Raw genomic sequence first — 23,625 nt, 5'->3', positions numbered from 1 at the left:
ACATGTGTTTCTGAGTCTTCTATCAAAAGTTACAGCGATTTATATGAAGTTGTACGAAAATGCTTTCTTTCGCCAAGACAGTGTGTTTCTCACTGTTACATGCATTTGAATGGGAAACTCGCCCGAGACAAAGTATAGGTTCTCATTATGTGAATAATTTTAAAATCTTAGCTCAAACGGCTGCAAAACCTGTTTGCCCAGCACGGGGATATTGAGTTCTATAAGATAAAGCCATAAACATGTTTGTCTGAGTCTTCTATCAAAAGTGACAGCGATTTATATGAAGTTGTTCAAAAACGCTTTCTTTCGCCAAGACAATGCGTTTCTCACTGTTACATGCATTTGAATGGGAAACTCGCCCGAGACAAAGTATAGGTTTTCATTATGTGAATAATTTTAAAATCTTAGCTCAATCGGCTGCAAAAACCTGTTTGCCCAGCACGGGGATATTGAGTTCTATAAGATAAAGCCATAAACATGTGTTTCTGAGTCTTCTATCAAAAGTTACAGCGATTTATATGAAGTTGTTCAAAAACGCTTTCTTTCGCCAAGACAATGTGTTTCTCACTGTTACATGCATTTGAATGGGAAACTCGCCCGAGACAAAGTATAGATTTTCATTATGTGAATAATTTTAAAATCTTAGCTCAATCGGCTGCAAAAACCTGTTTGCCCAGCACGGGGATATTGAGTTCTATAAGATAAAGCCATAAACATGTGTTTCTGAGTCTTCTATCAAAAGTTACAGCGATTTATATGAAGTTGTTCAAAAACGCTTTCTTTCGCCAAGACAATGTGTTTCTCACTGTTACATGCATTTGAATGGGAAAGTCGCCTGAAACAAAGTATAGGTTTTCATTATGTGAATAATTTTAAAATCTTAGCTCAAACAGCTGCAAAACCTGTTTGCCCAGCACGGGGATATTGAGTTCTATAAGATAAAGCCATAAACATGTTTGTCTGAGTCTTCTATCAAAAGTTACAGCGATTTATATGAAGTTGTTCAAAAACGCTTTCTTTCGCCAAGACAGTGTGTTTCTCACTGTTACATGCATTTGAATGGGAAACTCGCTTGAAACAAAGTATAGGTTTTCATTATGTGAATAATTTTAAAATCTTAGCTCAAACAGCTGCCCAGCACGGGGATATTGAGTTCTATAAGATAAAGCCATAAACATGTTTTTCTGAGTCTTCTATCAAAAGTTACAGCGATTTATATGAAGTTGTTCAAAAACGCTTTCTTTCGCCAAGACAATGCGTTTCTCACTGTTACATGCATTTGAATGGGAAACTCGCCCGAAACAAAGTATAGGTTTTCATTATGTGAATAATTTTAAAATCTTAGCTCAATCGGCTGCAAAAACCTGTTTGCCCAGCACGGGGATATTGAGTTCTATAAGATAAAGCCATAAACATGTTTGTCTGAGTCTTCTATCAAAAGTGACAGCGATTTATATGAAGTTGTTCAAAAACGCTTTCTTTCGCCAAGACAGTGTGTTTCTCACTGTTACATGCATTTGAATGGGAAACTCGCCCGAGACAAAGTATAGGTTTTCATTATGTGAATAATTTTAAAATCTTAGCTCAATCGGCTGCAAAAACCTGTTTGCCCAGCACGGGAATATTGAGTTCTATAAGATAAAGCCATGAACATGTGTTTCTGAGTCTTCTATCAAAAGTTACAGCGATTTATATGAAGTTGTACGAAAATGCTTTCTTTCGCCAAGACAATGTGTTTCTCACTGTTACATGCATTTGAATGGGAAACTCGCCTGAAACAAAGTATAGGTTCTCATTATGTGAATAATGTTAAAATCTTAGCTCAATCGGCTCCAAAAACATGTTTGCCCAGCACGGGGATATTGAGTTCTATAAGATAAAGCCATAAACATGTTTGTCTGAGTCTTCTATCAAAAGTTACAGCGATTTATATGAAGTTGTGCAAAAACGCTTTCTTTCGCCAAGACAATGCGTTTCTCACTGTTACATGCATTTGAATGGGAAACTCGCCTGAAACAAAGTATAGGTTTTCATTATGTGAATAATTTTAAAATCTTAGCTCAAACGGCTGCAAAGACCTGTTTGCCCAGCACGGGGATATTGAGTTCTATAAGATAAAGCCATAAACATGTGTGTCTGAGTCTTCTATCAAAAGTGACAGCGATTTATATGAAGTTGTTCAAAAACGCTTTCTTTCGCCAAGACAGTGTTTCTCACTGTTACATGCATTTGAATGGGAAACTCGCCTGAAACAAAGTATAGGTTTTCATTATGTGAATAATTTTAAAATCTTAGCTCAAACAGCTGCCCAGCACGGGGACATTGAGTTCTATAAGATAAAGCCATAAACATGTGTTTCTGAGTCGTCTATCAAAAGTTACAGCGATTTATATGAAGTTGTTCAAAAACGCTTTATTTCGCCAAGACAATGTGTTTCTCACTGTTACATGCATTTGAATGGGAAACTCGCCTGAAACAAAGTATAGGTTCTCATTATGTGAATAATTTTAAAATCTTAGCTCAATCGGCTCCAAAAACATGTTTGCCCAGCACGGGGATATTGAGTTCTATAAGATAAAGCCATGAACATGTTTGTCTGAGTCTTCTATCAAAAGTGACAGCGATTTATATGAAGTTGTTCAAAAACGCTTTCTTTCGCCAAGACAGTGTGTTTCTCACTGTTACATGCATTTGAATGGGAAACTCGCCCGAGACAAAGTATAGGTTTTCATTATGTGAATAATTTTAAAATCTTAGCTCAAACAGCTGCCCAGCACGGGGACATTGAGTTCTATAAGATAAAGCCATAAACATGTGTTTCTGAGTCTTCTACCAAAAGTGACAGCGATTTATATGAAGTTGTTCAAAAACGCTTTCTTTCGCCAAGACAGTGTGTTTCTCACTGTTACATGCATTTGAATGGGAAACTCGCCCGAGGCAAAGTATAGGTTTTCATTATGTGAATAATTTTAAAATCTTAGCTCAATCGGCTGCAAAAACCTGTTTGCCCAGCACGGGGATATTGAGTTCTATAAGATAAAGCCATAAACATGTTTGTCTGAGTTTTCTATCAAAAGTTACAGCGATTTATATGAAGTTGTTCAAAAACGCTTTCTTTCGCCAAGACAGTGTGTTTCTCACTGTTACATGCATTTGAATGGGAAACTCGCCTGAAACAAAGTATAGGTTTTCATTATGTGAATAATTTTAAAATCTTAGCTCAAACAGCTGCCCAGCACGGGGACATTGAGTTCTATAAGATAAAGCCATAAACATGTGTGTCTGAGTCTTCTATCAAAAGTTACAGCGATTTATATGAAGTTGTACGAAAACGCTTTCTTTCGCCAAGACAATGTGTTTCTCACTGTTACATGCATTTGAATGGGAAACTCGCCTGAGACAAAGTATAGGTTTTCATTATGTGAATAATTTTAAAATCTTAGCTCAAACGGCTGCAAAACCTGTTTGCCCAGCACGAGGATATTGAGTTCTTTAAGATGAAGCCATAAACATGTGTGTCTGAGTCTTCTATCAAAAGTTACAGCGATTTATATGAAGTTGTTCAAAAACGCTTTATTTCGCCAAGACAGTGTGTTTCTCACTGTTAAATGCATTTGAATGGGAAACTCGCCTGAAACAAAGTATAGGTTTTCATTATGTGAATAATTTTAAAATCTTAGCTCAAACAGCTGCCCAGCACGGGGATATTGAGTTCTATAAGATAAAGCCATAAACATGTTTGTCTGAGTCTTCTATCAAAAGTGACAGCGATTTATATGAAGTTGTTCAAAAACGCTTTCTTTCGCCAAGACAATGCGTTTCTCACTGTTACATGCATTTGAATGGGAAACTCGCCTGAAACAAAGTATAGGTTTTCATTATGTGAATAATTTTAAAATCTTAGCTCAAACGGCTGCAAAGACCTGTTTGCCCAGCACGGGGATATTGAGTTCTATAAGATAAAGCCATAAACATGTGTGTCTGAGTCTTCTATCAAAAGTGACAGCGATTTATATGAAGTTGTTCAAAAACGCTTTCTTTCGCCAAGACAGTGTTTCTCACTGTTACATGCATTTGAATGGGAAACTCGCCTGAAACAAAGTATAGGTTCTCATTATGTGAATAATTTTAAAATCTTAGCTCAAACAGCTGCCCAGCACGGGGACATTGAGTTCTATAAGATAAAGCCATAAACATGTGTTTCTGAGTCTTCTATCAAAAGTTACAGCGATTTATATGAAGTTGTTCAAAAATGCTTTATTTCGCCAAGACAATGTGTTTCTCACTGTTACATGCATTTGAATGGGAAACTCGCCCGAGACAAAGTATAGGTTTTCATTATGTGAATAATTTTAAAATCTTAGCTCAAACAGCTGCAAAACCTGTTTGCCCAGCACGGGGATATTGAGTTCTATAAGATAAAGCCATGAACATGTTTGTCTGAGTCTTCTATCAAAAGTGACAGCGATTTATATGAAGTTGTTCAAAAACGCTTTCTTTCGCCAAGACAGTGTGTTTCTCACTGTTACATGCATTTGAATGGGAAACTCGCCCGAGACAAAGTATAGGTTTTCATTATGTGAATAATTTTAAAATCTTAGCTCAATCGGCTGCAAAAACCTGTTTGCCCAGCACGAGGATATTGAGTTCTATAAGATAAAGCCATAAACATGTTTGTCTGAGTCTTCTATCAAAAGTTACAGCGATTTATATGAAGTTGTTCAAAAACGCTTTCTTTCGCCAAGACAGTGTGTTTCTCACTGTTACATGCATTTGAATGGGAAACTCGCCTGAAACAAAGTATAGGTTTTCATTATGTGAATAATTTTAAAATCTTAGCTCAAACGGCTGCAAAGACCTGTTTGCCCAGCACGGGGATATTGAGTTCTATAAGATAAAGCCATAAACATGTGTGTCTGAGTCGTCTATCAAAAGTTGCACCGATTTATATAAAGTTGTGCAAAAACGCTTTATTTCGCCAAGACAATGTGTTTCTCACTGTTACATGCATTTGAATGGGAAACTCGCCCGAGACAAAGTATAGGTTTTCATTATGTGAATAATTTTAAAATCTTAGCTCAAACGGCTGCAAAACCTGTTTGCCCAGCACGAGGATATTGAGTTCTTTAAGATGAAGCCATAAACATGTGTGTCTGAGTCTTCTATCAAAAGTTACAGCGATTTATATGAAGTTGTTCAAAAACGCTTTATTTCGCCAAGACAGTGTGTTTCTCACTGTTAAATGCATTTGAATGGGAAACTCGCCTGAAACAAAGTATAGGTTTTCATTATGTGAATAATTTTAAAATCTTAGCTCAAACAGCTGCCCAGCACGGGGATATTGAGTTCTATAAGATAAAGCCATAAACATGTTTGTCTGAGTCTTCTATCAAAAGTTACAGCGATTTATATGAAGTTGTTCAAAAACGCTTTCTTTCGCCAAGACAATGCGTTTCTCACTGTTACATGCATTTGAATGGGAAACTCGCCCGAGACAAAGTATAGGTTTTCATTATGTGAATAATTTTAAAATCTTAGCTCAAACGGCTGCAAAGACCTGTTTGCCCAGCACGGGGATATTGAGTTCTATAAGATAAAGCCATAAACATGTGTGTCTGAGTCTTCTATCAAAAGTGACAGCGATTTATATGAAGTTGTTCAAAAACGCTTTATTTCGCCAAGACAATGTGTTTCTCACTGTTACATGCATTTGAATGGGAAACTCGCCTGAAACAAAGTATAGGTTTTCATTATGTGAATAATTTTAAAATCTTAGCTCAATCGGCTGCAAAAACATGTTTGCCCAGCACGGGGATATTGAGTTCTATAAGATAAAGCCATAAACATGTGTGTCTGAGTCTTCTATCAAAAGTTACAGCGATTTATATGAAGTTGTTCAAAAACGCTTTCTTTCGCCAAGACAGTGTGTTTCTCACTGTTACATGCATTTGAATGGGAAACTCGCCTGAAACAAAGTATAGGTTTTCATTATGTGAATAATTTTAAAATCTTAGCTCAATCGGCTGCAAAAACCTGTTTGCCCAGCACGGGAATATTGAGTTCTATAAGATAAAGCCATGAACATGTATTTCTGAGTCTTCTATCAAAAGTTACAGCGATTTATATGAAGTTGTACGAAAATGCTTTCTTTCGCCAAGACAATGCGTTTCTCACTGTTACATGCATTTGAATGGGAAACTCGCCCGAGACAAAGTATAGGTTTTCATTATGTGAATAATTTTAAAATCTTAGCTCAAACAGCTGCCCAGCACGGGGACATTGAGTTCTATAAGATAAAGCCATAAACATGTTTGTCTGAGTCTTCTATCAAAAGTTACAGCGATTTATATGAAGTTGTTCAAAAACGCTTTCTTTCGCCAAGACAATGCGTTTCTCACTGTTACATGCATTTGAATGGGAAACTCGCCCGAGACAAAGTATAGGTTTTCATTATGTGAATAATTTTAAAATCTTAGCTCAAACGGCTGCAAAGACCTGTTTGCCCAGCACGGGAATATTGAGTTCTATAAGATAAAGCCATAAACATGTGTGTCTGAGTCTTCTATCAAAAGTTACAGCGATTTATATGAAGTTGTTCAAAAACGCTTTCTGTCGCCAAGACAGTGTGTTTCTCACTGTTACATGCATTTGAATGGGAAACTCGCCTGAAACAAAGTATAGGTTTTCATTATGTGAATAATTTTAAAATCTTAGCTCAATCGGCTGCAAAAACCTGTTTGCCCAGCACGGGAATATTGAGTTCTATAAGATAAAGCCATAAACATGTGTTTCTGAGTCTTCTATCAAAAGTTACAGCGATTTATATGAAGTTGTACGAAAATGCTTTCTTTCGCCAAGACAGTGTGTTTCTCACTGTTACATGCATTTGAATGGGAAACTCGCCCGAGACAAAGTATAGAATTTCATTATGTGAATAATTTTAAAATCTTAGCTCAAACGGCTGCAAAACCTGTTTGCCCAGCACGGGGATATTGAGTTCTATAAGATAAAGCCATAAATATGTATTTCCGAGTCTACTATCAAAAGTTACAGCTGTCTTTATGAAGACCATTAAAAACGCTTTATTTCACCACTTTAGTGCGTTTCTCGCTGTTACATGCATTTGAATGGGAAACTCGCCTGAAACAAAGTATAGGTTTTCATTATGTGAATAATTTTAAAATCTTAGCTCAAACAGCTGCCCAGCACGGGGACATTGAGTTCTATAAGATAAAGCCATAAACATGTGTTTCTGAGTCTTCTATCAAAAGTTACAGCGATTTATATGAAGTTGTTCAAAAACGCTTTATTTCGCCAAGACAGTTTGTTTCTCACTGTTACATGCATTTGAATGGGAAACTCGCCCGAGACAAAGTATAGGTTTTCATTATGTGAATAATTTTAAAATCTTAGCTCAATCGGCTGCAAAAACCTGTTTGCCCAGCACGGGGATATTGAGTTCTATAAGATAAAGCCATAAACATGTGTTTCTGAGTCTTCTATCAAAAGTTACAGCGATTTATATGAAGTTGTTCAAAAACGCTTTCTTTCGCCAAGACAATGTGTTTCTCACTGTTACATGCATTTGAATGGGAAACTCGCCTGAAACAAAGTATAGGTTCTCATTATGTGAATAATGTTAAAATCTTAGGTCAATCGGCTCCAAAAACATGTTTGCCCAGCACGGGGATATTGAGTTCTATAAGATAAAGCCATAAACATGTGTTTCTGAGTCGTCTATCAAAAGTTACAGCGATTTATATGAAGTTGTTCAAAAACGCTTTATTTCGCCAAGACAATGTGTTTCTCACTGTTACATGCATTTGAATGGGAAACTCGCCTGAAACAAAGTATAGGTTTTCATTATGTGAATAATTTTAAAATCTTAGCTCAATCGGCTCCAAAAACATGTTTGCCCAGCACGGGGATATTGAGTTCTATAAGATAAAGCCATAAACATGTTTGTCTGAGTCTTCTATCAAAAGTTACAGCGATTTATATGAAGTTGTTCAAAAACGCTTTCTTTCGCCAAGACAATGCGTTTCTCACTGTTACATGCATTTGAATGGGAAACTCGCCCGAGACAAAGTATAGGTTTTCATTATGTGAATAATTTTAAAATCTTAGCTCAAACGGCTGCAAAGACCTGTTTGCCCAGCACGGGAATATTGAGTTCTATAAGATAAAGCCATAAACATGTGTGTCTGAGTCTTCTATCAAAAGTTACAGCGATTTATATGAAGTTGTTCAAAAATGCTTTCTGTCGCCAAGACAGTGTGTTTCTCACTGTTACATGCATTTGAATGGGAAACTCGCCTGAAACAAAGTATAGGTTTTCATTATGTGAATAATTTTAAAATCTTAGCTCAATCGGCTGCAAAAACCTGTTTGCCCAGCACGGGAATATTGAGTTCTATAAGATAAAGCCATGAACATGTGTTTCTGAGTCTTCTATCAAAAGTTACAGCGATTTATATGAAGTTGTACGAAAATGCTTTCTTTCGCCAAGACAGTGTGTTTCTCACTGTTACATGCATTTGAATGGGAAACTCGCCCGAGACAAAGTATAGAATTTCATTATGTGAATAATTTTAAAATCTTAGCTCAAACGGCTGCAAAACCTGTTTGCCCAGCACGGGGATATTGAGTTCTATAAGATAAAGCCATAAATATGTATTTCCGAGTCTACTATCAAAAGTTACAGCTGTCTTTATGAAGACCATTAAAAACGCTTTATTTCACCACTTTAGTGCGTTTCTCGCTGTTACATGCATTTGAATGGGAAACTCGCCTGAAACAAAGTATAGGTTTTCATTATGTGAATAATTTTAAAATCTTAGCTCAAACAGCTGCCCAGCACGGGGACATTGAGTTCTATAAGATAAAGCCATAAACATGTGTTTCTGAGTCTTCTATCAAAAGTTACAGCGATTTATATGAAGTTGTTCAAAAACGCTTTCTGTCGCCAAGACAGTGTGTTTCTCACTGTTACATGCATTTGAATGGGAAACTCGCCCGAGACAAAGTATAGGTTTTCATTATGTGAATAATTTTAAAATCTTAGCTCAATCGGCTGCAAAAACCTGTTTGCCCAGCACGGGGATATTGAGTTCTATAAGATAAAGCCATAAACATGTGTTTCTGAGTCTTCTATCAAAAGTTACAGCGATTTATATGAAGTTGTTCAAAAACGCTTTCTTTCGCCAAGACAATGTGTTTCTCACTGTTACATGCATTTGAATGGGAAACTCGCCTGAAACAAAGTATAGGTTCTCATTATGTGAATAATGTTAAAATCTTAGCTCAATCGGCTCCAAAAACATGTTTGCCCAGCACGGGGATATTGAGTTCTATAAGATAAAGCCATAAACATGTTTGTCTGAGTCTTCTATCAAAAGTTACAGCGATTTATATGAAGTTGTGCAAAAACGCTTTCTTTCGCCAAGACAATGCGTTTCTCACTGTTACATGCATTTGAATGGGAAACTCGCCTGAAACAAAGTATAGGTTTTCATTATGTGAATAATTTTAAAATCTTAGCTCAAACGGCTGCAAAGACCTGTTTGCCCAGCACGGGGATATTGAGTTCTATAAGATAAAGCCATGAACATGTTTGTCTGAGTCTTCTATCAAAAGTGACAGCGATTTATATGAAGTTGTTCAAAAACGCTTTCTTTCGCCAAGACAGTATTTCTCACTGTTACATGCATTTGAATGGGAAACTCGCCCGAGACAAAGTATAGGTTTTCATTATGTGAATAATTTTAAAATCTTAGCTCAATCGGCTGCAAAAACCTGTTTGCCCAGCACGGGAATATTGAGTTCTATAAGATAAAGCCATGAACATGTATTTCTGAGTCTTCTATCAAAAGTTACAGCGATTTATATGAAGTTGTACGAAAATGCTTTCTTTCGCCAAGACAATGCGTTTCTCACTGTTACATGCATTTGAATGGGAAACTCGCCCGAGACAAAGTATAGGTTTTCATTATGTGAATAATTTTAAAATCTTAGCTCAAACAGCTGCCCAGCACAGGGACATTGAGTTCTATAAGATAAAGCCATAAACATGTTTGTCTGAGTCTTCTATCAAAAGTTACAGCGATTTATATGAAGTTGTTCAAAAACGCTTTCTTTCGCCAAGACAATGCGTTTCTCACTGTTACATGCATTTGAATGGGAAACTCGCCCGAGACAAAGTATAGGTTTTCATTATGTGAATAATTTTAAAATCTTAGCTCAAACGGCTGCAAAGACCTGTTTGCCCAGCACGGGAATATTGAGTTCTATAAGATAAAGCCATAAACATGTGTGTCTGAGTCTTCTATCAAAAGTTACAGCGATTTATATGAAGTTGTTCAAAAACGCTTTATTTCGCCAAGACAGTGTGTTTCTCACTGTTACATGCATTTGAATGGGAAACTCGCCTGAAACAAAGTATAGGTTTTCATTATGTGAATAATTTTAAAATCTTAGCTCAATCGGCTGCAAAAACCTGTTTGCCCAGCACGGGAATATTGAGTTCTATAAGATAAAGCCATGAACATGTGTTTCTGAGTCTTCTATCAAAAGTTACAGCGATTTATATGAAGTTGTACGAAAATGCTTTCTTTCGCCAAGACAGTGTGTTTCTCACTGTTACATGCATTTGAATGGGAAACTCGCCCGAGACAAAGTATAGAATTTCATTATGTGAATAATTTTAAAATCTTAGCTCAAACGGCTGCAAAACCTGTTTGCCCAGCACGGGGATATTGAGTTCTATAAGATAAAGCCATAAATATGTATTTCCGAGTCTACTATCAAAAGTTACAGCTGTCTTTATGAAGACCATTAAAAACGCTTTATTTCGCCAAGACAGTGTGTTTCTCACTGTTACATGCATTTGAATGGGAAACTCGCCTGAAACAAAGTATAGGTTCTCATTATGTGAATAATTTTAAAATCTTAGCTCAATCGGCTCCAAAAACATGTTTGCCCAGCACGGGGATATTGAGTTCTATAAGATAAAGCCATGAACATGTTTGTCTGAGTCTTCTATCAAAAGTGACAGCGATTTATATGAAGTTGTTCAAAAACGCTTTCTTTCGCCAAGACAGTATTTCTCACTGTTACATGCATTTGAATGGGAAACTCGCCCGAGACAAAGTATAGGTTTTCATTATGTGAATAATTTTAAAATCTTAGCTCAATCGGCTGCAAAAACCTGTTTGCCCAGCACGGGAATATTGAGTTCTATAAGATAAAGCCATGAACATGTATTTCTGAGTCTTCTATCAAAAGTTACAGCGATTTATATGAAGTTGTACGAAAATGCTTTCTTTCGCCAAGACAATGCGTTTCTCACTGTTACATGCATTTGAATGGGAAACTCGCCCGAGACAAAGTATAGGTTTTCATTATGTGAATAATTTTAAAATCTTAGCTCAAACAGCTGCCCAGCACAGGGACATTGAGTTCTATAAGATAAAGCCATAAACATGTTTGTCTGAGTCTTCTATCAAAAGTTACAGCGATTTATATGAAGTTGTTCAAAAACGCTTTCTTTCGCCAAGACAGTGTGTTTCTCACTGTTACATGCATTTGAATGGGAAACTCGCCTGAAACAAAGTATAGGTTTTCATTATGTGAATAATTTTAAAATCTTAGCTCAAACGGCTGCAAAGACCTGTTTGCCCAGCACGGGAATATTGAGTTCTATAAGATAAAGCCATAAACATGTGTGTCTGAGTCTTCTATCAAAAGTTACAGCGATTTATATGAAGTTGTTCAAAAACGCTTTCTTTCGCCAAGACAGTGTGTTTCTCACTGTTACATGCATTTGAATGGGAAACTCGCCTGAAACAAAGTATAGGTTTTCATTATGTGAATAATTTTAAAATCTTAGCTCAATCGGCTGCAAAAACCTGTTTGCCCAGCACGGGGACATTGAGTTCTATAAGATAAAGCCATGAACATGTATTTCTGAGTCTTCTATCAAAAGTTACAGCGATTTATATGAAGTTGTACGAAAATGCTTTCTTTCGCCAAGACAATGCGTTTCTCACTGTTACATGCATTTGAATGGGAAACTCGCCCGAGACAAAGTATAGGTTTTCATTATGTGAATAATTTTAAAATCTTAGCTCAAACAGCTGCCCAGCACGGGGACATTGAGTTCTATAAGATAAAGCCATAAACATGTTTGTCTGAGTCTTCTATCAAAAGTTACAGCGATTTATATGAAGTTGTTCAAAAACGCTTTCTTTCGCCAAGACAGTGTGTTTCTCACTGTTACATGCATTTGAATGGGAAACTCGCCCGAGACAAAGTATAGGTTTTCATTATGTGAATAATTTTAAAATCTTAGCTCAAACGGCTGCAAAGACCTGTTTGCCCAGCACGGGAATATTGAGTTCTATAAGATAAAGCCATAAACATGTATGTCTGAGTCTTCTATCAAAAGTTACAGCGATTTATATGAAGTTGTACGAAAATGCTTTCTTTCGCCAAGACAGTGTGTTTCTCACTGTTACATGCATTTGAATGGGAAACTCGCCCGAGACAAAGTATAGAATTTCATTATGTGAATAATTTTAAAATCTTAGCTCAAACGGCTGCAAAACCTGTTTGCCCAGCACGGGGATATTGAGTTCTATAAGATAAAGCCATAAATATGTATTTCCGAGTCTACTATCAAAAGTTACAGCTGTCTTTATGAAGACCATTAAAAACGCTTTATTTCACCACTTTAGTGCGTTTCTCGCTGTTACATGCATTTGAATGGGAAACTCGCCTGAAACAAAGTATAGGTTTTCATTATGTGAATAATTTTAAAATCTTAGCTCAAACAGCTGCCCAGCACGGGGACATTGAGTTCTATAAGATAAAGCCATAAACATGTGTTTCTGAGTCTTCTATCAAAAGTTACAGCGATTTATATGAAGTTGTTCAAAAACGCTTTCTGTCGCCAAGACAGTGTGTTTCTCACTGTTACATGCATTTGAATGGGAAACTCGCCCGAGACAAAGTATAGGTTTTCATTATGTGAATAATTTTAAAATCTTAGCTCAATCGGCTGCAAAAACCTGTTTGCCCAGCACGGGGATATTGAGTTCTATAAGATAAAGCCATAAACATGTGTTTCTGAGTCTTCTATCAAAAGTTACAGCGATTTATATGAAGTTGTTCAAAAACGCTTTCTTTCGCCAAGACAATGTGTTTCTCACTGTTACATGCATTTGAATGGGAAACTCGCCCGAGACAAAGTATAGGTTTTCATTATGTGAACAATTTTAAAATCTTAGCTCAATCGGCTGCAAAAACCTGTTTGCCCAGCACGGGGATATTGAGTTCTATAAGATAAAGCCATAAACATGTGTGTCTGAGTCTTCTATCAAAAGTTACAGCGATTTATATGAAGTTGTTCAAAAACGCTTTCTGTCGCCAAGACAGTGTGTTTCTCACTGTTACATGCATTTGAATGGGAAACTCGCCCGAGACAAAGTATAGGTTTTCATTATGTGAATAATTTTAAAATCTTAGCTCAATCGGCTGCAAAAACCTGTTTGCCCAGCACGGGGATATTGAGTTCTATAAGATAAAGCCATAAACATGTGTTTCTGAGTCTTCTATCAAAAGTTACAGCGATTTATATGAAGTTGTTCAAAAACGCTTTCTTTCGCCAAGACAATGTGTTTCTCACTGTTACATGCATTTGAATGGGAAACTCGCCCGAGACAAAGTATAGGTTTTCATTATGTGAACAATTTTAAAATCTTAGCTCAATCGGCTGCAAAAACCTGTTTGCCCAGCACGGGGATATTGAGTTCTATAAGATAAAGCCATAAACATGTGTGTCTGAGTCTTCTATCAAAAGTTACAGCGATTTATATGAAGTTGTACGAAAATGCTTTCTTTCGCCAAGACAATGCGTTTCTCACTATTACATGCATTTGAATGGGAAAGTCGCCTGAAACAAAGTATAGGTTTTCATTATGTGAATAATTTTAAAATCTTAGCTCAAACAGCTGCAAAACCTGTTTGCCCAGCACGGGGATATTGAGTTCTATAAGATAAAGCCATAAACATGTTTGTCTGAGTCTTCTATCAAAAGTTACAGCGATTTATATGAAGTTGTTCAAAAACGCTTTCTTTCGCCAAGACAGTGTGTTTCTCACTGTTACATGCATTTGAATGGGAAACTCGCTTGAAACAAAGTATAGGTTTTCATTATGTGAATAATTTTAAAATCTTAGCTCAAACAGCTGCCCAGCACGGGGATATTGAGTTCTATAAGATAAAGCCATAAACATGTTTTTCTGAGTCTTCTATCAAAAGTTACAGCGATTTATATGAAGTTGTTCAAAAACGCTTTCTTTCGCCAAGACAATGCGTTTCTCACTGTTACATGCATTTGAATGGGAAACTCGCCCGAAACAAAGTATAGGTTTTCATTATGTGAATAATTTTAAAATCTTAGCTCAATCGACTGCAAAAACCTGTTTGCCCAGCACGGGAATATTGAGTTCTATAAGATAAAGCCATGAACATGTGTTTCTGAGTCTTCTATCAAAAGTTACAGCGATTTATATGAAGTTGTACGAAAATGCTTTCTTTCGCCAAGACAGTGTGTTTCTCACTGTTACATGCATTTGAATGGGAAACTCGCCCGAAACAAAGTATAGGTTTTCATTATGTGAATAATTTTAAAATCTTAGCTCAATCGGCTGCAAAAACCTGTTTGCCCAGCACAGGGATATTGAGTTCTATAAGATAAAGCCATAAACATGTGTTTCTGAGTCTTCTATCAAAAGTTACAGCGATTTATATGAAGTTGTTCAAAAACGCTTTCTTTCGCCAAGACAATGTGTTTCTCACTGTTACATGCATTTGAATGGGAAACTCGCCTGAAACAAAGTATAGGTTCTCATTATGTGAATAATGTTAAAATCTTAGCTCAATCGGCTCCAAAAACATGTTTGCCCAGCACGGGGATATTGAGTTCTATAAGATAAAGCCATAAACATGTGTGTCTGAGTCTTCTATCAAAAGTTACAGCGATTTATATGAAGTTGTGCAAAAACGCTTTCTTTCGCCAAGACAATGCGTTTCTCACTGTTACATGCATTTGAATGGGAAACTCGCCTGAAACAAAGTATAGGTTTTCATTATGTGAATAATTTTAAAATCTTAGCTCAAACGGCTGCAAAGACCTGTTTGCCCAGCACGGGGATATTGAGTTCTATAAGATAAAGCCATAAACATGTGTGTCTGAGTCTTCTATCAAAAGTTACAGCGATTTATATGAAGTTGTTCAAAAACGCTTTCTTTCGCCAAGACAGTGTTTCTCACTGTTACATGCATTTGAATGGGAAACTCGCCTGAAACAAAGTATAGGTTTTCATTATGTGAATAATTTTAAAATCTTAGCTCAAACAGCTGCCCAGCACGGGGACATTGAGTTCTATAAGATAAAGCCATAAACATGTGTTTCTGAGTCGTCTATCAAAAGTTACAGCGATTTATATGAAGTTGTTCAAAAACGCTTTATTTCGCCAAGACAATGCGTTTCTCACTGTTACATGCATTTGAATGGGAAACTCGCCCGAAACAAAGTATAGGTTTTCATTATGTGAATAATTTTAAAATCTTAGCTCAATCGGCTGCAAAAACCTGTTTGCCCAGCACGGGGATATTGAGTTCTATAAGATAAAGCCATAAACATGTTTGTCTGAGTCTTCTATCAAAAGTGACAGCGATTTATATGAAGTTGTTCAAAAACGCTTTCTTTCGCCAAGACAATGCGTTTCTCACTGTTACATGCATTTGAATGGGAAACTCGCCTGAAACAAAGTATAGGTTTTCATTATGTGAATAATTTTAAAATCTTAGCTCAAACAGCTGCCCAGCACGGGGACATTGAGTTGTATAAGATAAAGCCATAAACATGTGTTTCTGAGTCGTCTATCAAAAGTTACAGCGATTTATATGAAGTTGTTCAAAAACGCTTTATTTCGCCAAGACAATGTGTTTCTCACTGTTACATGCATTTGAATGGGAAACTCGCCTGAAACAAAGTATAGGTTCTCATTATGTGAATAATTTTAAAATCTTAGCTCAATCGGCTCCAAAAACATGTTTGCCCAGCACGGGGATATTGAGTTCTATAAGATAAAGCCATGAACATGTTTGTCTGAGTCTTCTATCAAAAGTTACAGCGATTTATATGAAGTTGTTCAAAAACGCTTTCTTTCGCCAAGACAGTGTTTCTCACTGTTACATGCATTTGAATGGGAAACTCGCCCGAGACAAAGTATAGGTTTTCATTATGTGAATAATTTTAAAATCTTAGCTCAAACAGCTGCCCAGCACGGGGACATTGAGTTCTATAAGATAAAGCCATAAACATGTGTGTCTGAGTCTTCTATCAAAAGTTACAGCGATTTATATGAAGTTGTTCAAAAACGCTTTATTTCGCCAAGACAGTGTGTTTCTCACTGTTACATGCATTTGAATGGGAAACTCGCCTGAAACAAAGTATAGGTTCTCATTATGTGAATAATTTTAAAATCTTAGCTCAATCGGCTCCAAAAACATGTTTGCCCAGCACGGGGATATTGAGTTCTATAAGATAAAGCCATGAACATGTTTGTCTGAGTCTTCTATCAAAAGTGACAGCGATTTATATGAAGTTGTTCAAAAACGCTTTCTTTCGCCAAGACAGTATTTCTCACTGTTACATGCATTTGAATGGGAAACTCGCCCGAGACAAAGTATAGGTTTTCATTATGTGAATAATTTTAAAATCTTAGCTCAATCGGCTGCAAAAACCTGTTTGCCCAGCACGGGAATATTGAGTTCTATAAGATAAAGCCATGAACATGTATTTCTGAGTCTTCTATCAAAAGTTACAGCGATTTATATGAAGTTGTACGAAAATGCTTTCTTTCGCCAAGACAATGCGTTTCTCACTGTTACATGCATTTGAATGGGAAACTCGCCCGAGACAAAGTATAGGTTTTCATTATGTGAATAATTTTAAAATCTTAGCTCAAACAGCTGCCCAGCACAGGGACATTGAGTTCTATAAGATAAAGCCATAAACATGTTTGTCTGAGTCTTCTATCAAAAGTTACAGCGATTTATATGAAGTTGTTCAAAAACGCTTTCTTTCGCCAAGACAATGCGTTTCTCACTGTTACATGCATTTGAATGGGAAACTCGCCCGAGACAAAGTATAGGTTTTCATTATGTGAATAATTTTAAAATCTTAGCTCAAACGGCTGCAAAGACCTGTTTGCCCAGCACGGGAATATTGAGTTCTATAAGATAAAGCCATAAACATGTGTGTCTGAGTCTTCTATCAAAAGTTACAGCGATTTATATGAAGTTGTTCAAAAACGCTTTATTTCGCCAAGACAGTGTGTTTCTCACTGTTACATGCATTTGAATGGGAAACTCGCCTGAAACAAAGTATAGGTTTTCATTATGTGAATAATTTTAAAATCTTAGCTCAATCGGCTGCAAAAACCTGTTTGCCCAGCACGGGAATATTGAGTTCTATAAGATAAAGCCATAAATATGTATTTCCGAGTCTACTATCAAAAGTTACAGCTGTCTTTATGAAGACCATTAAAAACGCTTTATTTCGCCAAGACAGTGTGTTTCTCACTGTTACATGCATTTGAATGGGAAACTCGCCTGAAACAAAGTATAGGTTCTCATTATGTGAATAATTTTAAAATCTTAGCTCAATCGGCTCCAAAAACATGTTTGCCCAGCACGGGGATATTGAGTTCTATAAGATAAAGCCATGAACATGTTTGTCTGAGTCTTCTATCAAAAGTGACAGCGATTTATATGAAGTTGTTCAAAAACGCTTTCTTTCGCCAAGACAGTATTTCTCACTGTTACATGCATTTGAATGGGAAACTCGCCCGAGACAAAGTATAGGTTTTCATTATGTGAATAATTTTAAAATCTTAGCTCAATCGGCTGCAAAAACCTGTTTGCCCAGCACGGGAATATTGAGTTCTATAAGATAAAGCCATGAACATGTATTTCTGAGTCTTCTATCAAAAGTTACAGCGATTTATATGAAGTTGTACGAAAATGCTTTCTTTCGCCAAGACAATGCGTTTCTCACTGTTACATGCATTTGAATGGGAAACTCGCCCGAGACAAAGTATAGGTTTTCATTATGTGAATAATTTTAAAATCTTAGCTCAAACAGCTGCCCAGCACAGGGACATTGAGTTCTATAAGATAAAGCCATAAACATGTTTGTCTGAGTCTTCTATCAAAAGTTACAGCGATTTATATGAAGTTGTTCAAAAACGCTTTCTTTCGCCAAGACAATGCGTTTCTCACTGTTACATGCATTTGAATGGGAAACTCGCCCGAGACAAAGTATAGGTTTTCATTATGTGAATAATTTTAAAATCTTAGCTCAAACGGCTGCAAAGACCTGTTTGCCCAGCACGGGAATATTGAGTTCTATAAGATAAAGCCATAAACATGTGTGTCTGAGTCTTCTATCAAAAGTTACAGCGATTTATATGAAGTTGTTCAAAAACGCTTTCTTTCGCCAAGACAGTGTGTTTCTCACTGTTACATGCATTTGAATGGGAAACTCGCCTGAAACAAAGTATAGGTTTTCATTATGTGAATAATTTTAAAATCTTAGCTCAATCGGCTGCAAAAACCTGTTTGCCCAGCACGGGGACATTGAGTTCTATAAGATAAAGCCATGAACATGTATTTCTGAGTCTTCTATCAAAAGTTACAGCGATTTATATGAAGTTGTACGAAAATGCTTTCTTTCGCCAAGACAATGCGTTTCTCACTGTTACATGCATTTGAATGGGAAACTCGCCCGAGACAAAGTATAGGTTTTCATTATGTGAATAATTTTAAAATCTTAGCTCAAACGGCTGCAAAGACCTGTTTGCCCAGCACGGGAATATTGAGTTCTATAAGATAAAGCCATAAACATGTGTGTCTGAGTCTTCTATCAAAAGTTACAGCGATTTATATGAAGTTGTTCAAAAACGCTTTATTTCGCCAAGACAGTGTGTTTCTCACTGTTACATGCATTTGAATGGGAAACTCGCCTGAAACAAAGTATAGGTTTTCATTATGTGAATAATTTTAAAATCTTAGCTCAATCGGCTGCAAAAACCTGTTTGCCCAGCACGGGAATATTGAGTTCTATAAGATAAAGCCATGAACATGTGTTTCTGAGTCTTCTATCAAAAGTTACAGCGATTTATATGAAGTTGTACGAAAATGCTTTCTTTCGCCAAGACAGTGTGTTTCTCACTGTTACATGCATTTGAATGGGAAACTCGCCCGAGACAAAGTATAGAATTTCATTATGTGAATAATTTTAAAATCTTAGCTCAAACGGCTGCAAAACCTGTTTGCCCAGCACGGGGATATTGAGTTCTATAAGATAAAGCCATAAATATGTATTTCCGAGTCTACTATCAAAAGTTACAGCTGTCTTTATGAAGACCATTAAAAACGCTTTATTTCGCCAAGACAGTGTGTTTCTCACTGTTACATGCATTTGAATGGGAAACTCGCCTGAAACAAAGTATAGGTTCTCATTATGTGAATAATTTTAAAATCTTAGCTCAATCGGCTCCAAAAACATGTTTGCCCAGCACGGGGATATTGAGTTCTATAAGATAAAGCCATGAACATGTTTGTCTGAGTCTTCTATCAAAAGTGACAGCGATTTATATGAAGTTGTTCAAAAACGCTTTCTTTCGCCAAGACAGTATTTCTCACTGTTACATGCATTTGAATGGGAAACTCGCCCGAGACAAAGTATAGGTTTTCATTATGTGAATAATTTTAAAATCTTAGCTCAATCGGCTGCAAAAACCTGTTTGCCCAGCACGGGAATATTGAGTTCTATAAGATAAAGCCATGAACATGTATTTCTGAGTCTTCTATCAAAAGTTACAGCGATTTATATGAAGTTGTACGAAAATGCTTTCTTTCGCCAAGACAATGCGTTTCTCACTGTTACATGCATTTGAATGGGAAACTCGCCCGAGACAAAGTATAGGTTTTCATTATGTGAATAATTTTAAAATCTTAGCTCAAACAGCTGCCCAGCACAGGGACATTGAGTTCTATAAGATAAAGCCATAAACATGTTTGTCTGAGTCTTCTATCAAAAGTTACAGCGATTTATATGAAGTTGTTCAAAAACGCTTTCTTTCGCCAAGACAATGCGTTTCTCACTGTTACATGCATTTGAATGGGAAACTCGCCCGAGACAAAGTATAGGTTTTCATTATGTGAATAATTTTAAAATCTTAGCTCAAACGGCTGCAAAGACCTGTTTGCCCAGCACGGGAATATTGAGTTCTATAAGATAAAGCCATAAACATGTGTGTCTGAGTCTTCTATCAAAAGTTACAGCGATTTATATGAAGTTGTTCAAAAACGCTTTCTTTCGCCAAGACAGTGTGTTTCTCACTGTTACATGCATTTGAATGGGAAACTCGCCTGAAACAAAGTATAGGTTTTCATTATGTGAATAATTTTAAAATCTTAGCTCAATCGGCTGCAAAAACCTGTTTGCCCAGCACGGGGACATTGAGTTCTATAAGATAAAGCCATGAACATGTATTTCTGAGTCTTCTATCAAAAGTTACAGCGATTTATATGAAGTTGTACGAAAATGCTTTCTTTCGCCAAGACAATGCGTTTCTCACTGTTACATGCATTTGAATGGGAAACTCGCCCGAGACAAAGTATAGGTTTTCATTATGTGAATAATTTTAAAATCTTAGCTCAAACAGCTGCCCAGCACGGGGACATTGAGTTCTATAAGATAAAGCCATAAACATGTTTGTCTGAGTCTTCTATCAAAAGTTACAGCGATTTATATGAAGTTGTTCAAAAACGCTTTCTTTCGCCAAGACAGTGTGTTTCTCACTGTTACATGCATTTGAATGGGAAACTCGCCCGAGACAAAGTATAGGTTTTCATTATGTGAATAATTTTAAAATCTTAGCTCAAACGGCTGCAAAGACCTGTTTGCCCAGCACGGGAATATTGAGTTCTATAAGATAAAGCCATAAACATGTATGTCTGAGTCTTCTATCAAAAGTTACAGCGATTTATATGAAGTTGTACGAAAATGCTTTCTTTCGCCAAGACAGTGTGTTTCTCACTGTTACATGCATTTGAATGGGAAACTCGCCCGAGACAAAGTATAGAATTTCATTATGTGAATAATTTTAAAATCTTAGCTCAAACGGCTGCAAAACCTGTTTGCCCAGCACGGGGATATTGAGTTCTATAAGATAAAGCCATAAATATGTATTTCCGAGTCTACTATCAAAAGTTACAGCTGTCTTTATGAAGACCATTAAAAACGCTTTATTTCACCACTTTAGTGCGTTTCTCGCTGTTACATGCATTTGAATGGGAAACTCGCCTGAAACAAAGTATAGGTTTTCATTATGTGAATAATTTTAAAATCTTAGCTCAAACAGCTGCCCAGCACGGGGACATTGAGTTCTATAAGATAAAGCCATAAACATGTGTGTCTGAGTCTTCTATCAAAAGTTACAGCGATTTATATGAAGTTGTTCAAAAACGCTTTCTGTCGCCAAGACAGTGTGTTTCTCACTGTTACATGCATTTGAATGGGAAACTCGCCCGAGACAAAGTATAGGTTTTCATTATGTGAATAATTTTAAAATCTTAGCTCAATCGGCTGCAAAAACCTGTTTGCCCAGCACGGGGATATTGAGTTCTATAAGATAAAGCCATAAACATGTGTTTCTGAGTCTTCTATCAAAAGTTACAGCGATTTATATGAAGTTGTTCAAAAACGCTTTCTTTCGCCAAGACAATGTGTTTCTCACTGTTACATGCATTTGAATGGGAAACTCGCCCGAGACAAAGTATAGGTTTTCATTATGTGAACAATTTTAAAATCTTAGCTCAATCGGCTGCAAAAACCTGTTTGCCCAGCACGGGGATATTGAGTTCTATAAGATAAAGCCATAAACATGTGTGTCTGAGTCTTCTATCAAAAGTTACAGCGATTTATATGAAGTTGTACGAAAATGCTTTCTTTCGCCAAGACAATGCGTTTCTCACTATTACATGCATTTGAATGGGAAAGTCGCCTGAAACAAAGTATAGGTTTTCATTATGTGAATAATTTTAAAATCTTAGCTCAAACAGCTGCCCAGCACGGGGACATTGAGTTCTATAAGATAAAGCCATAAACATGTGTTTCTGAGTCGTCTATCAAAAGTTACAGCGATTTATATGAAGTTGTTCAAAAACGCTTTATTTCGCCAAGACAATGCGTTTCTCACTGTTACATGCATTTGAATGGGAAACTCGCCTGAAACAAAGTATAGGTTCTCATTATGTGAATAATTTTAAAATCTTAGCTCAATCGGCTCCAAAAACATGTTTGCCCAGCACGGGGATATTGAGTTCTATAAGATAAAGCCATGAACATGTTTGTCTGAGTCTTCTATCAAAAGTTACAGCGATTTATATGAAGTTGTTCAAAAACGCTTTCTTTCGCCAAGACAGTGTTTCTCACTGTTACATGCATTTGAATGGGAAACTCGCCCGAGACAAAGTATAGGTTTTCATTATGTGAATAATTTTAAAATCTTAGCTCAAACAGCTGCCCAGCACGGGGACATTGAGTTCTATAAGATAAAGCCATAAACATGTGTGTCTGAGTCTTCTATCAAAAGTTACAGCGATTTATATGAAGTTGTTCAAAAACGCTTTATTTCGCCAAGACAGTGTGTTTCTCACTGTTACATGCATTTGAATGGGAAACTCGCCTGAAACAAAGTATAGGTTCTCATTATGTGAATAATTTTAAAATCTTAGCTCAATCGGCTCCAAAAACATGTTTGCCCAGCACGGGGATATTGAGTTCTATAAGATAAAGCCATGAACATGTTTGTCTGAGTCTTCTATCAAAAGTTACAGCGATTTATATGAAGTTGTTCAAAAACGCTTTCTTTCGCCAAGACAGTATTTCTCACTGTTACATGCATTTGAATGGGAAACTCGCCCGAGACAAAGTATAGGTTTTCATTATGTGAATAATTTTAAAATCTTAGCTCAAACGGCTGCAAAGACCTGTTTGCCCAGCACGGGAATATTGAGTTCTATAAGATAAAGCCATAAACATGTGTGTCTGAGTCTTCTATCAAAAGTTACAGCGATTTATATGAAGTTGTTCAAAAACGCTTTATTTCGCCAAGACAGTGTGTTTCTCACTGTTACATGCATTTGAATGGGAAACTCGCCTGAAACAAAGTATAGGTTTTCATTATGTGAATAATTTTAAAATCTTAGCTCAATCGGCTGCAAAAACCTGTTTGCCCAGCACGGGAATATTGAGTTCTATAAGATAAAGCCATGAACATGTGTTTCTGAGTCTTCTATCAAAAGTTACAGCGATTTATATGAAGTTGTACGAAAATGCTTTCTTTCGCCAAGACAGTGTGTTTCTCACTGTTACATGCATTTGAATGGGAAACTCGCCCGAGACAAAGTATAGAATTTCATTATGTGAATAATTTTAAAATCTTAGCTCAAACGGCTGCAAAACCTGTTTGCCCAGCACGGGGA

The sequence above is a fragment of the Rhamphochromis longiceps genome, linkage group LG19 (genome assembly GCF_057381845.1).
Source record: "Rhamphochromis longiceps isolate RC_006_pf linkage group LG19, R_longiceps_female_GT1.1, whole genome shotgun sequence".
Lineage (NCBI taxonomy): Eukaryota > Metazoa > Chordata > Actinopteri > Cichliformes > Cichlidae > Rhamphochromis > Rhamphochromis longiceps.
Note: the sequence above shows the minus strand (reverse complement) of the source record.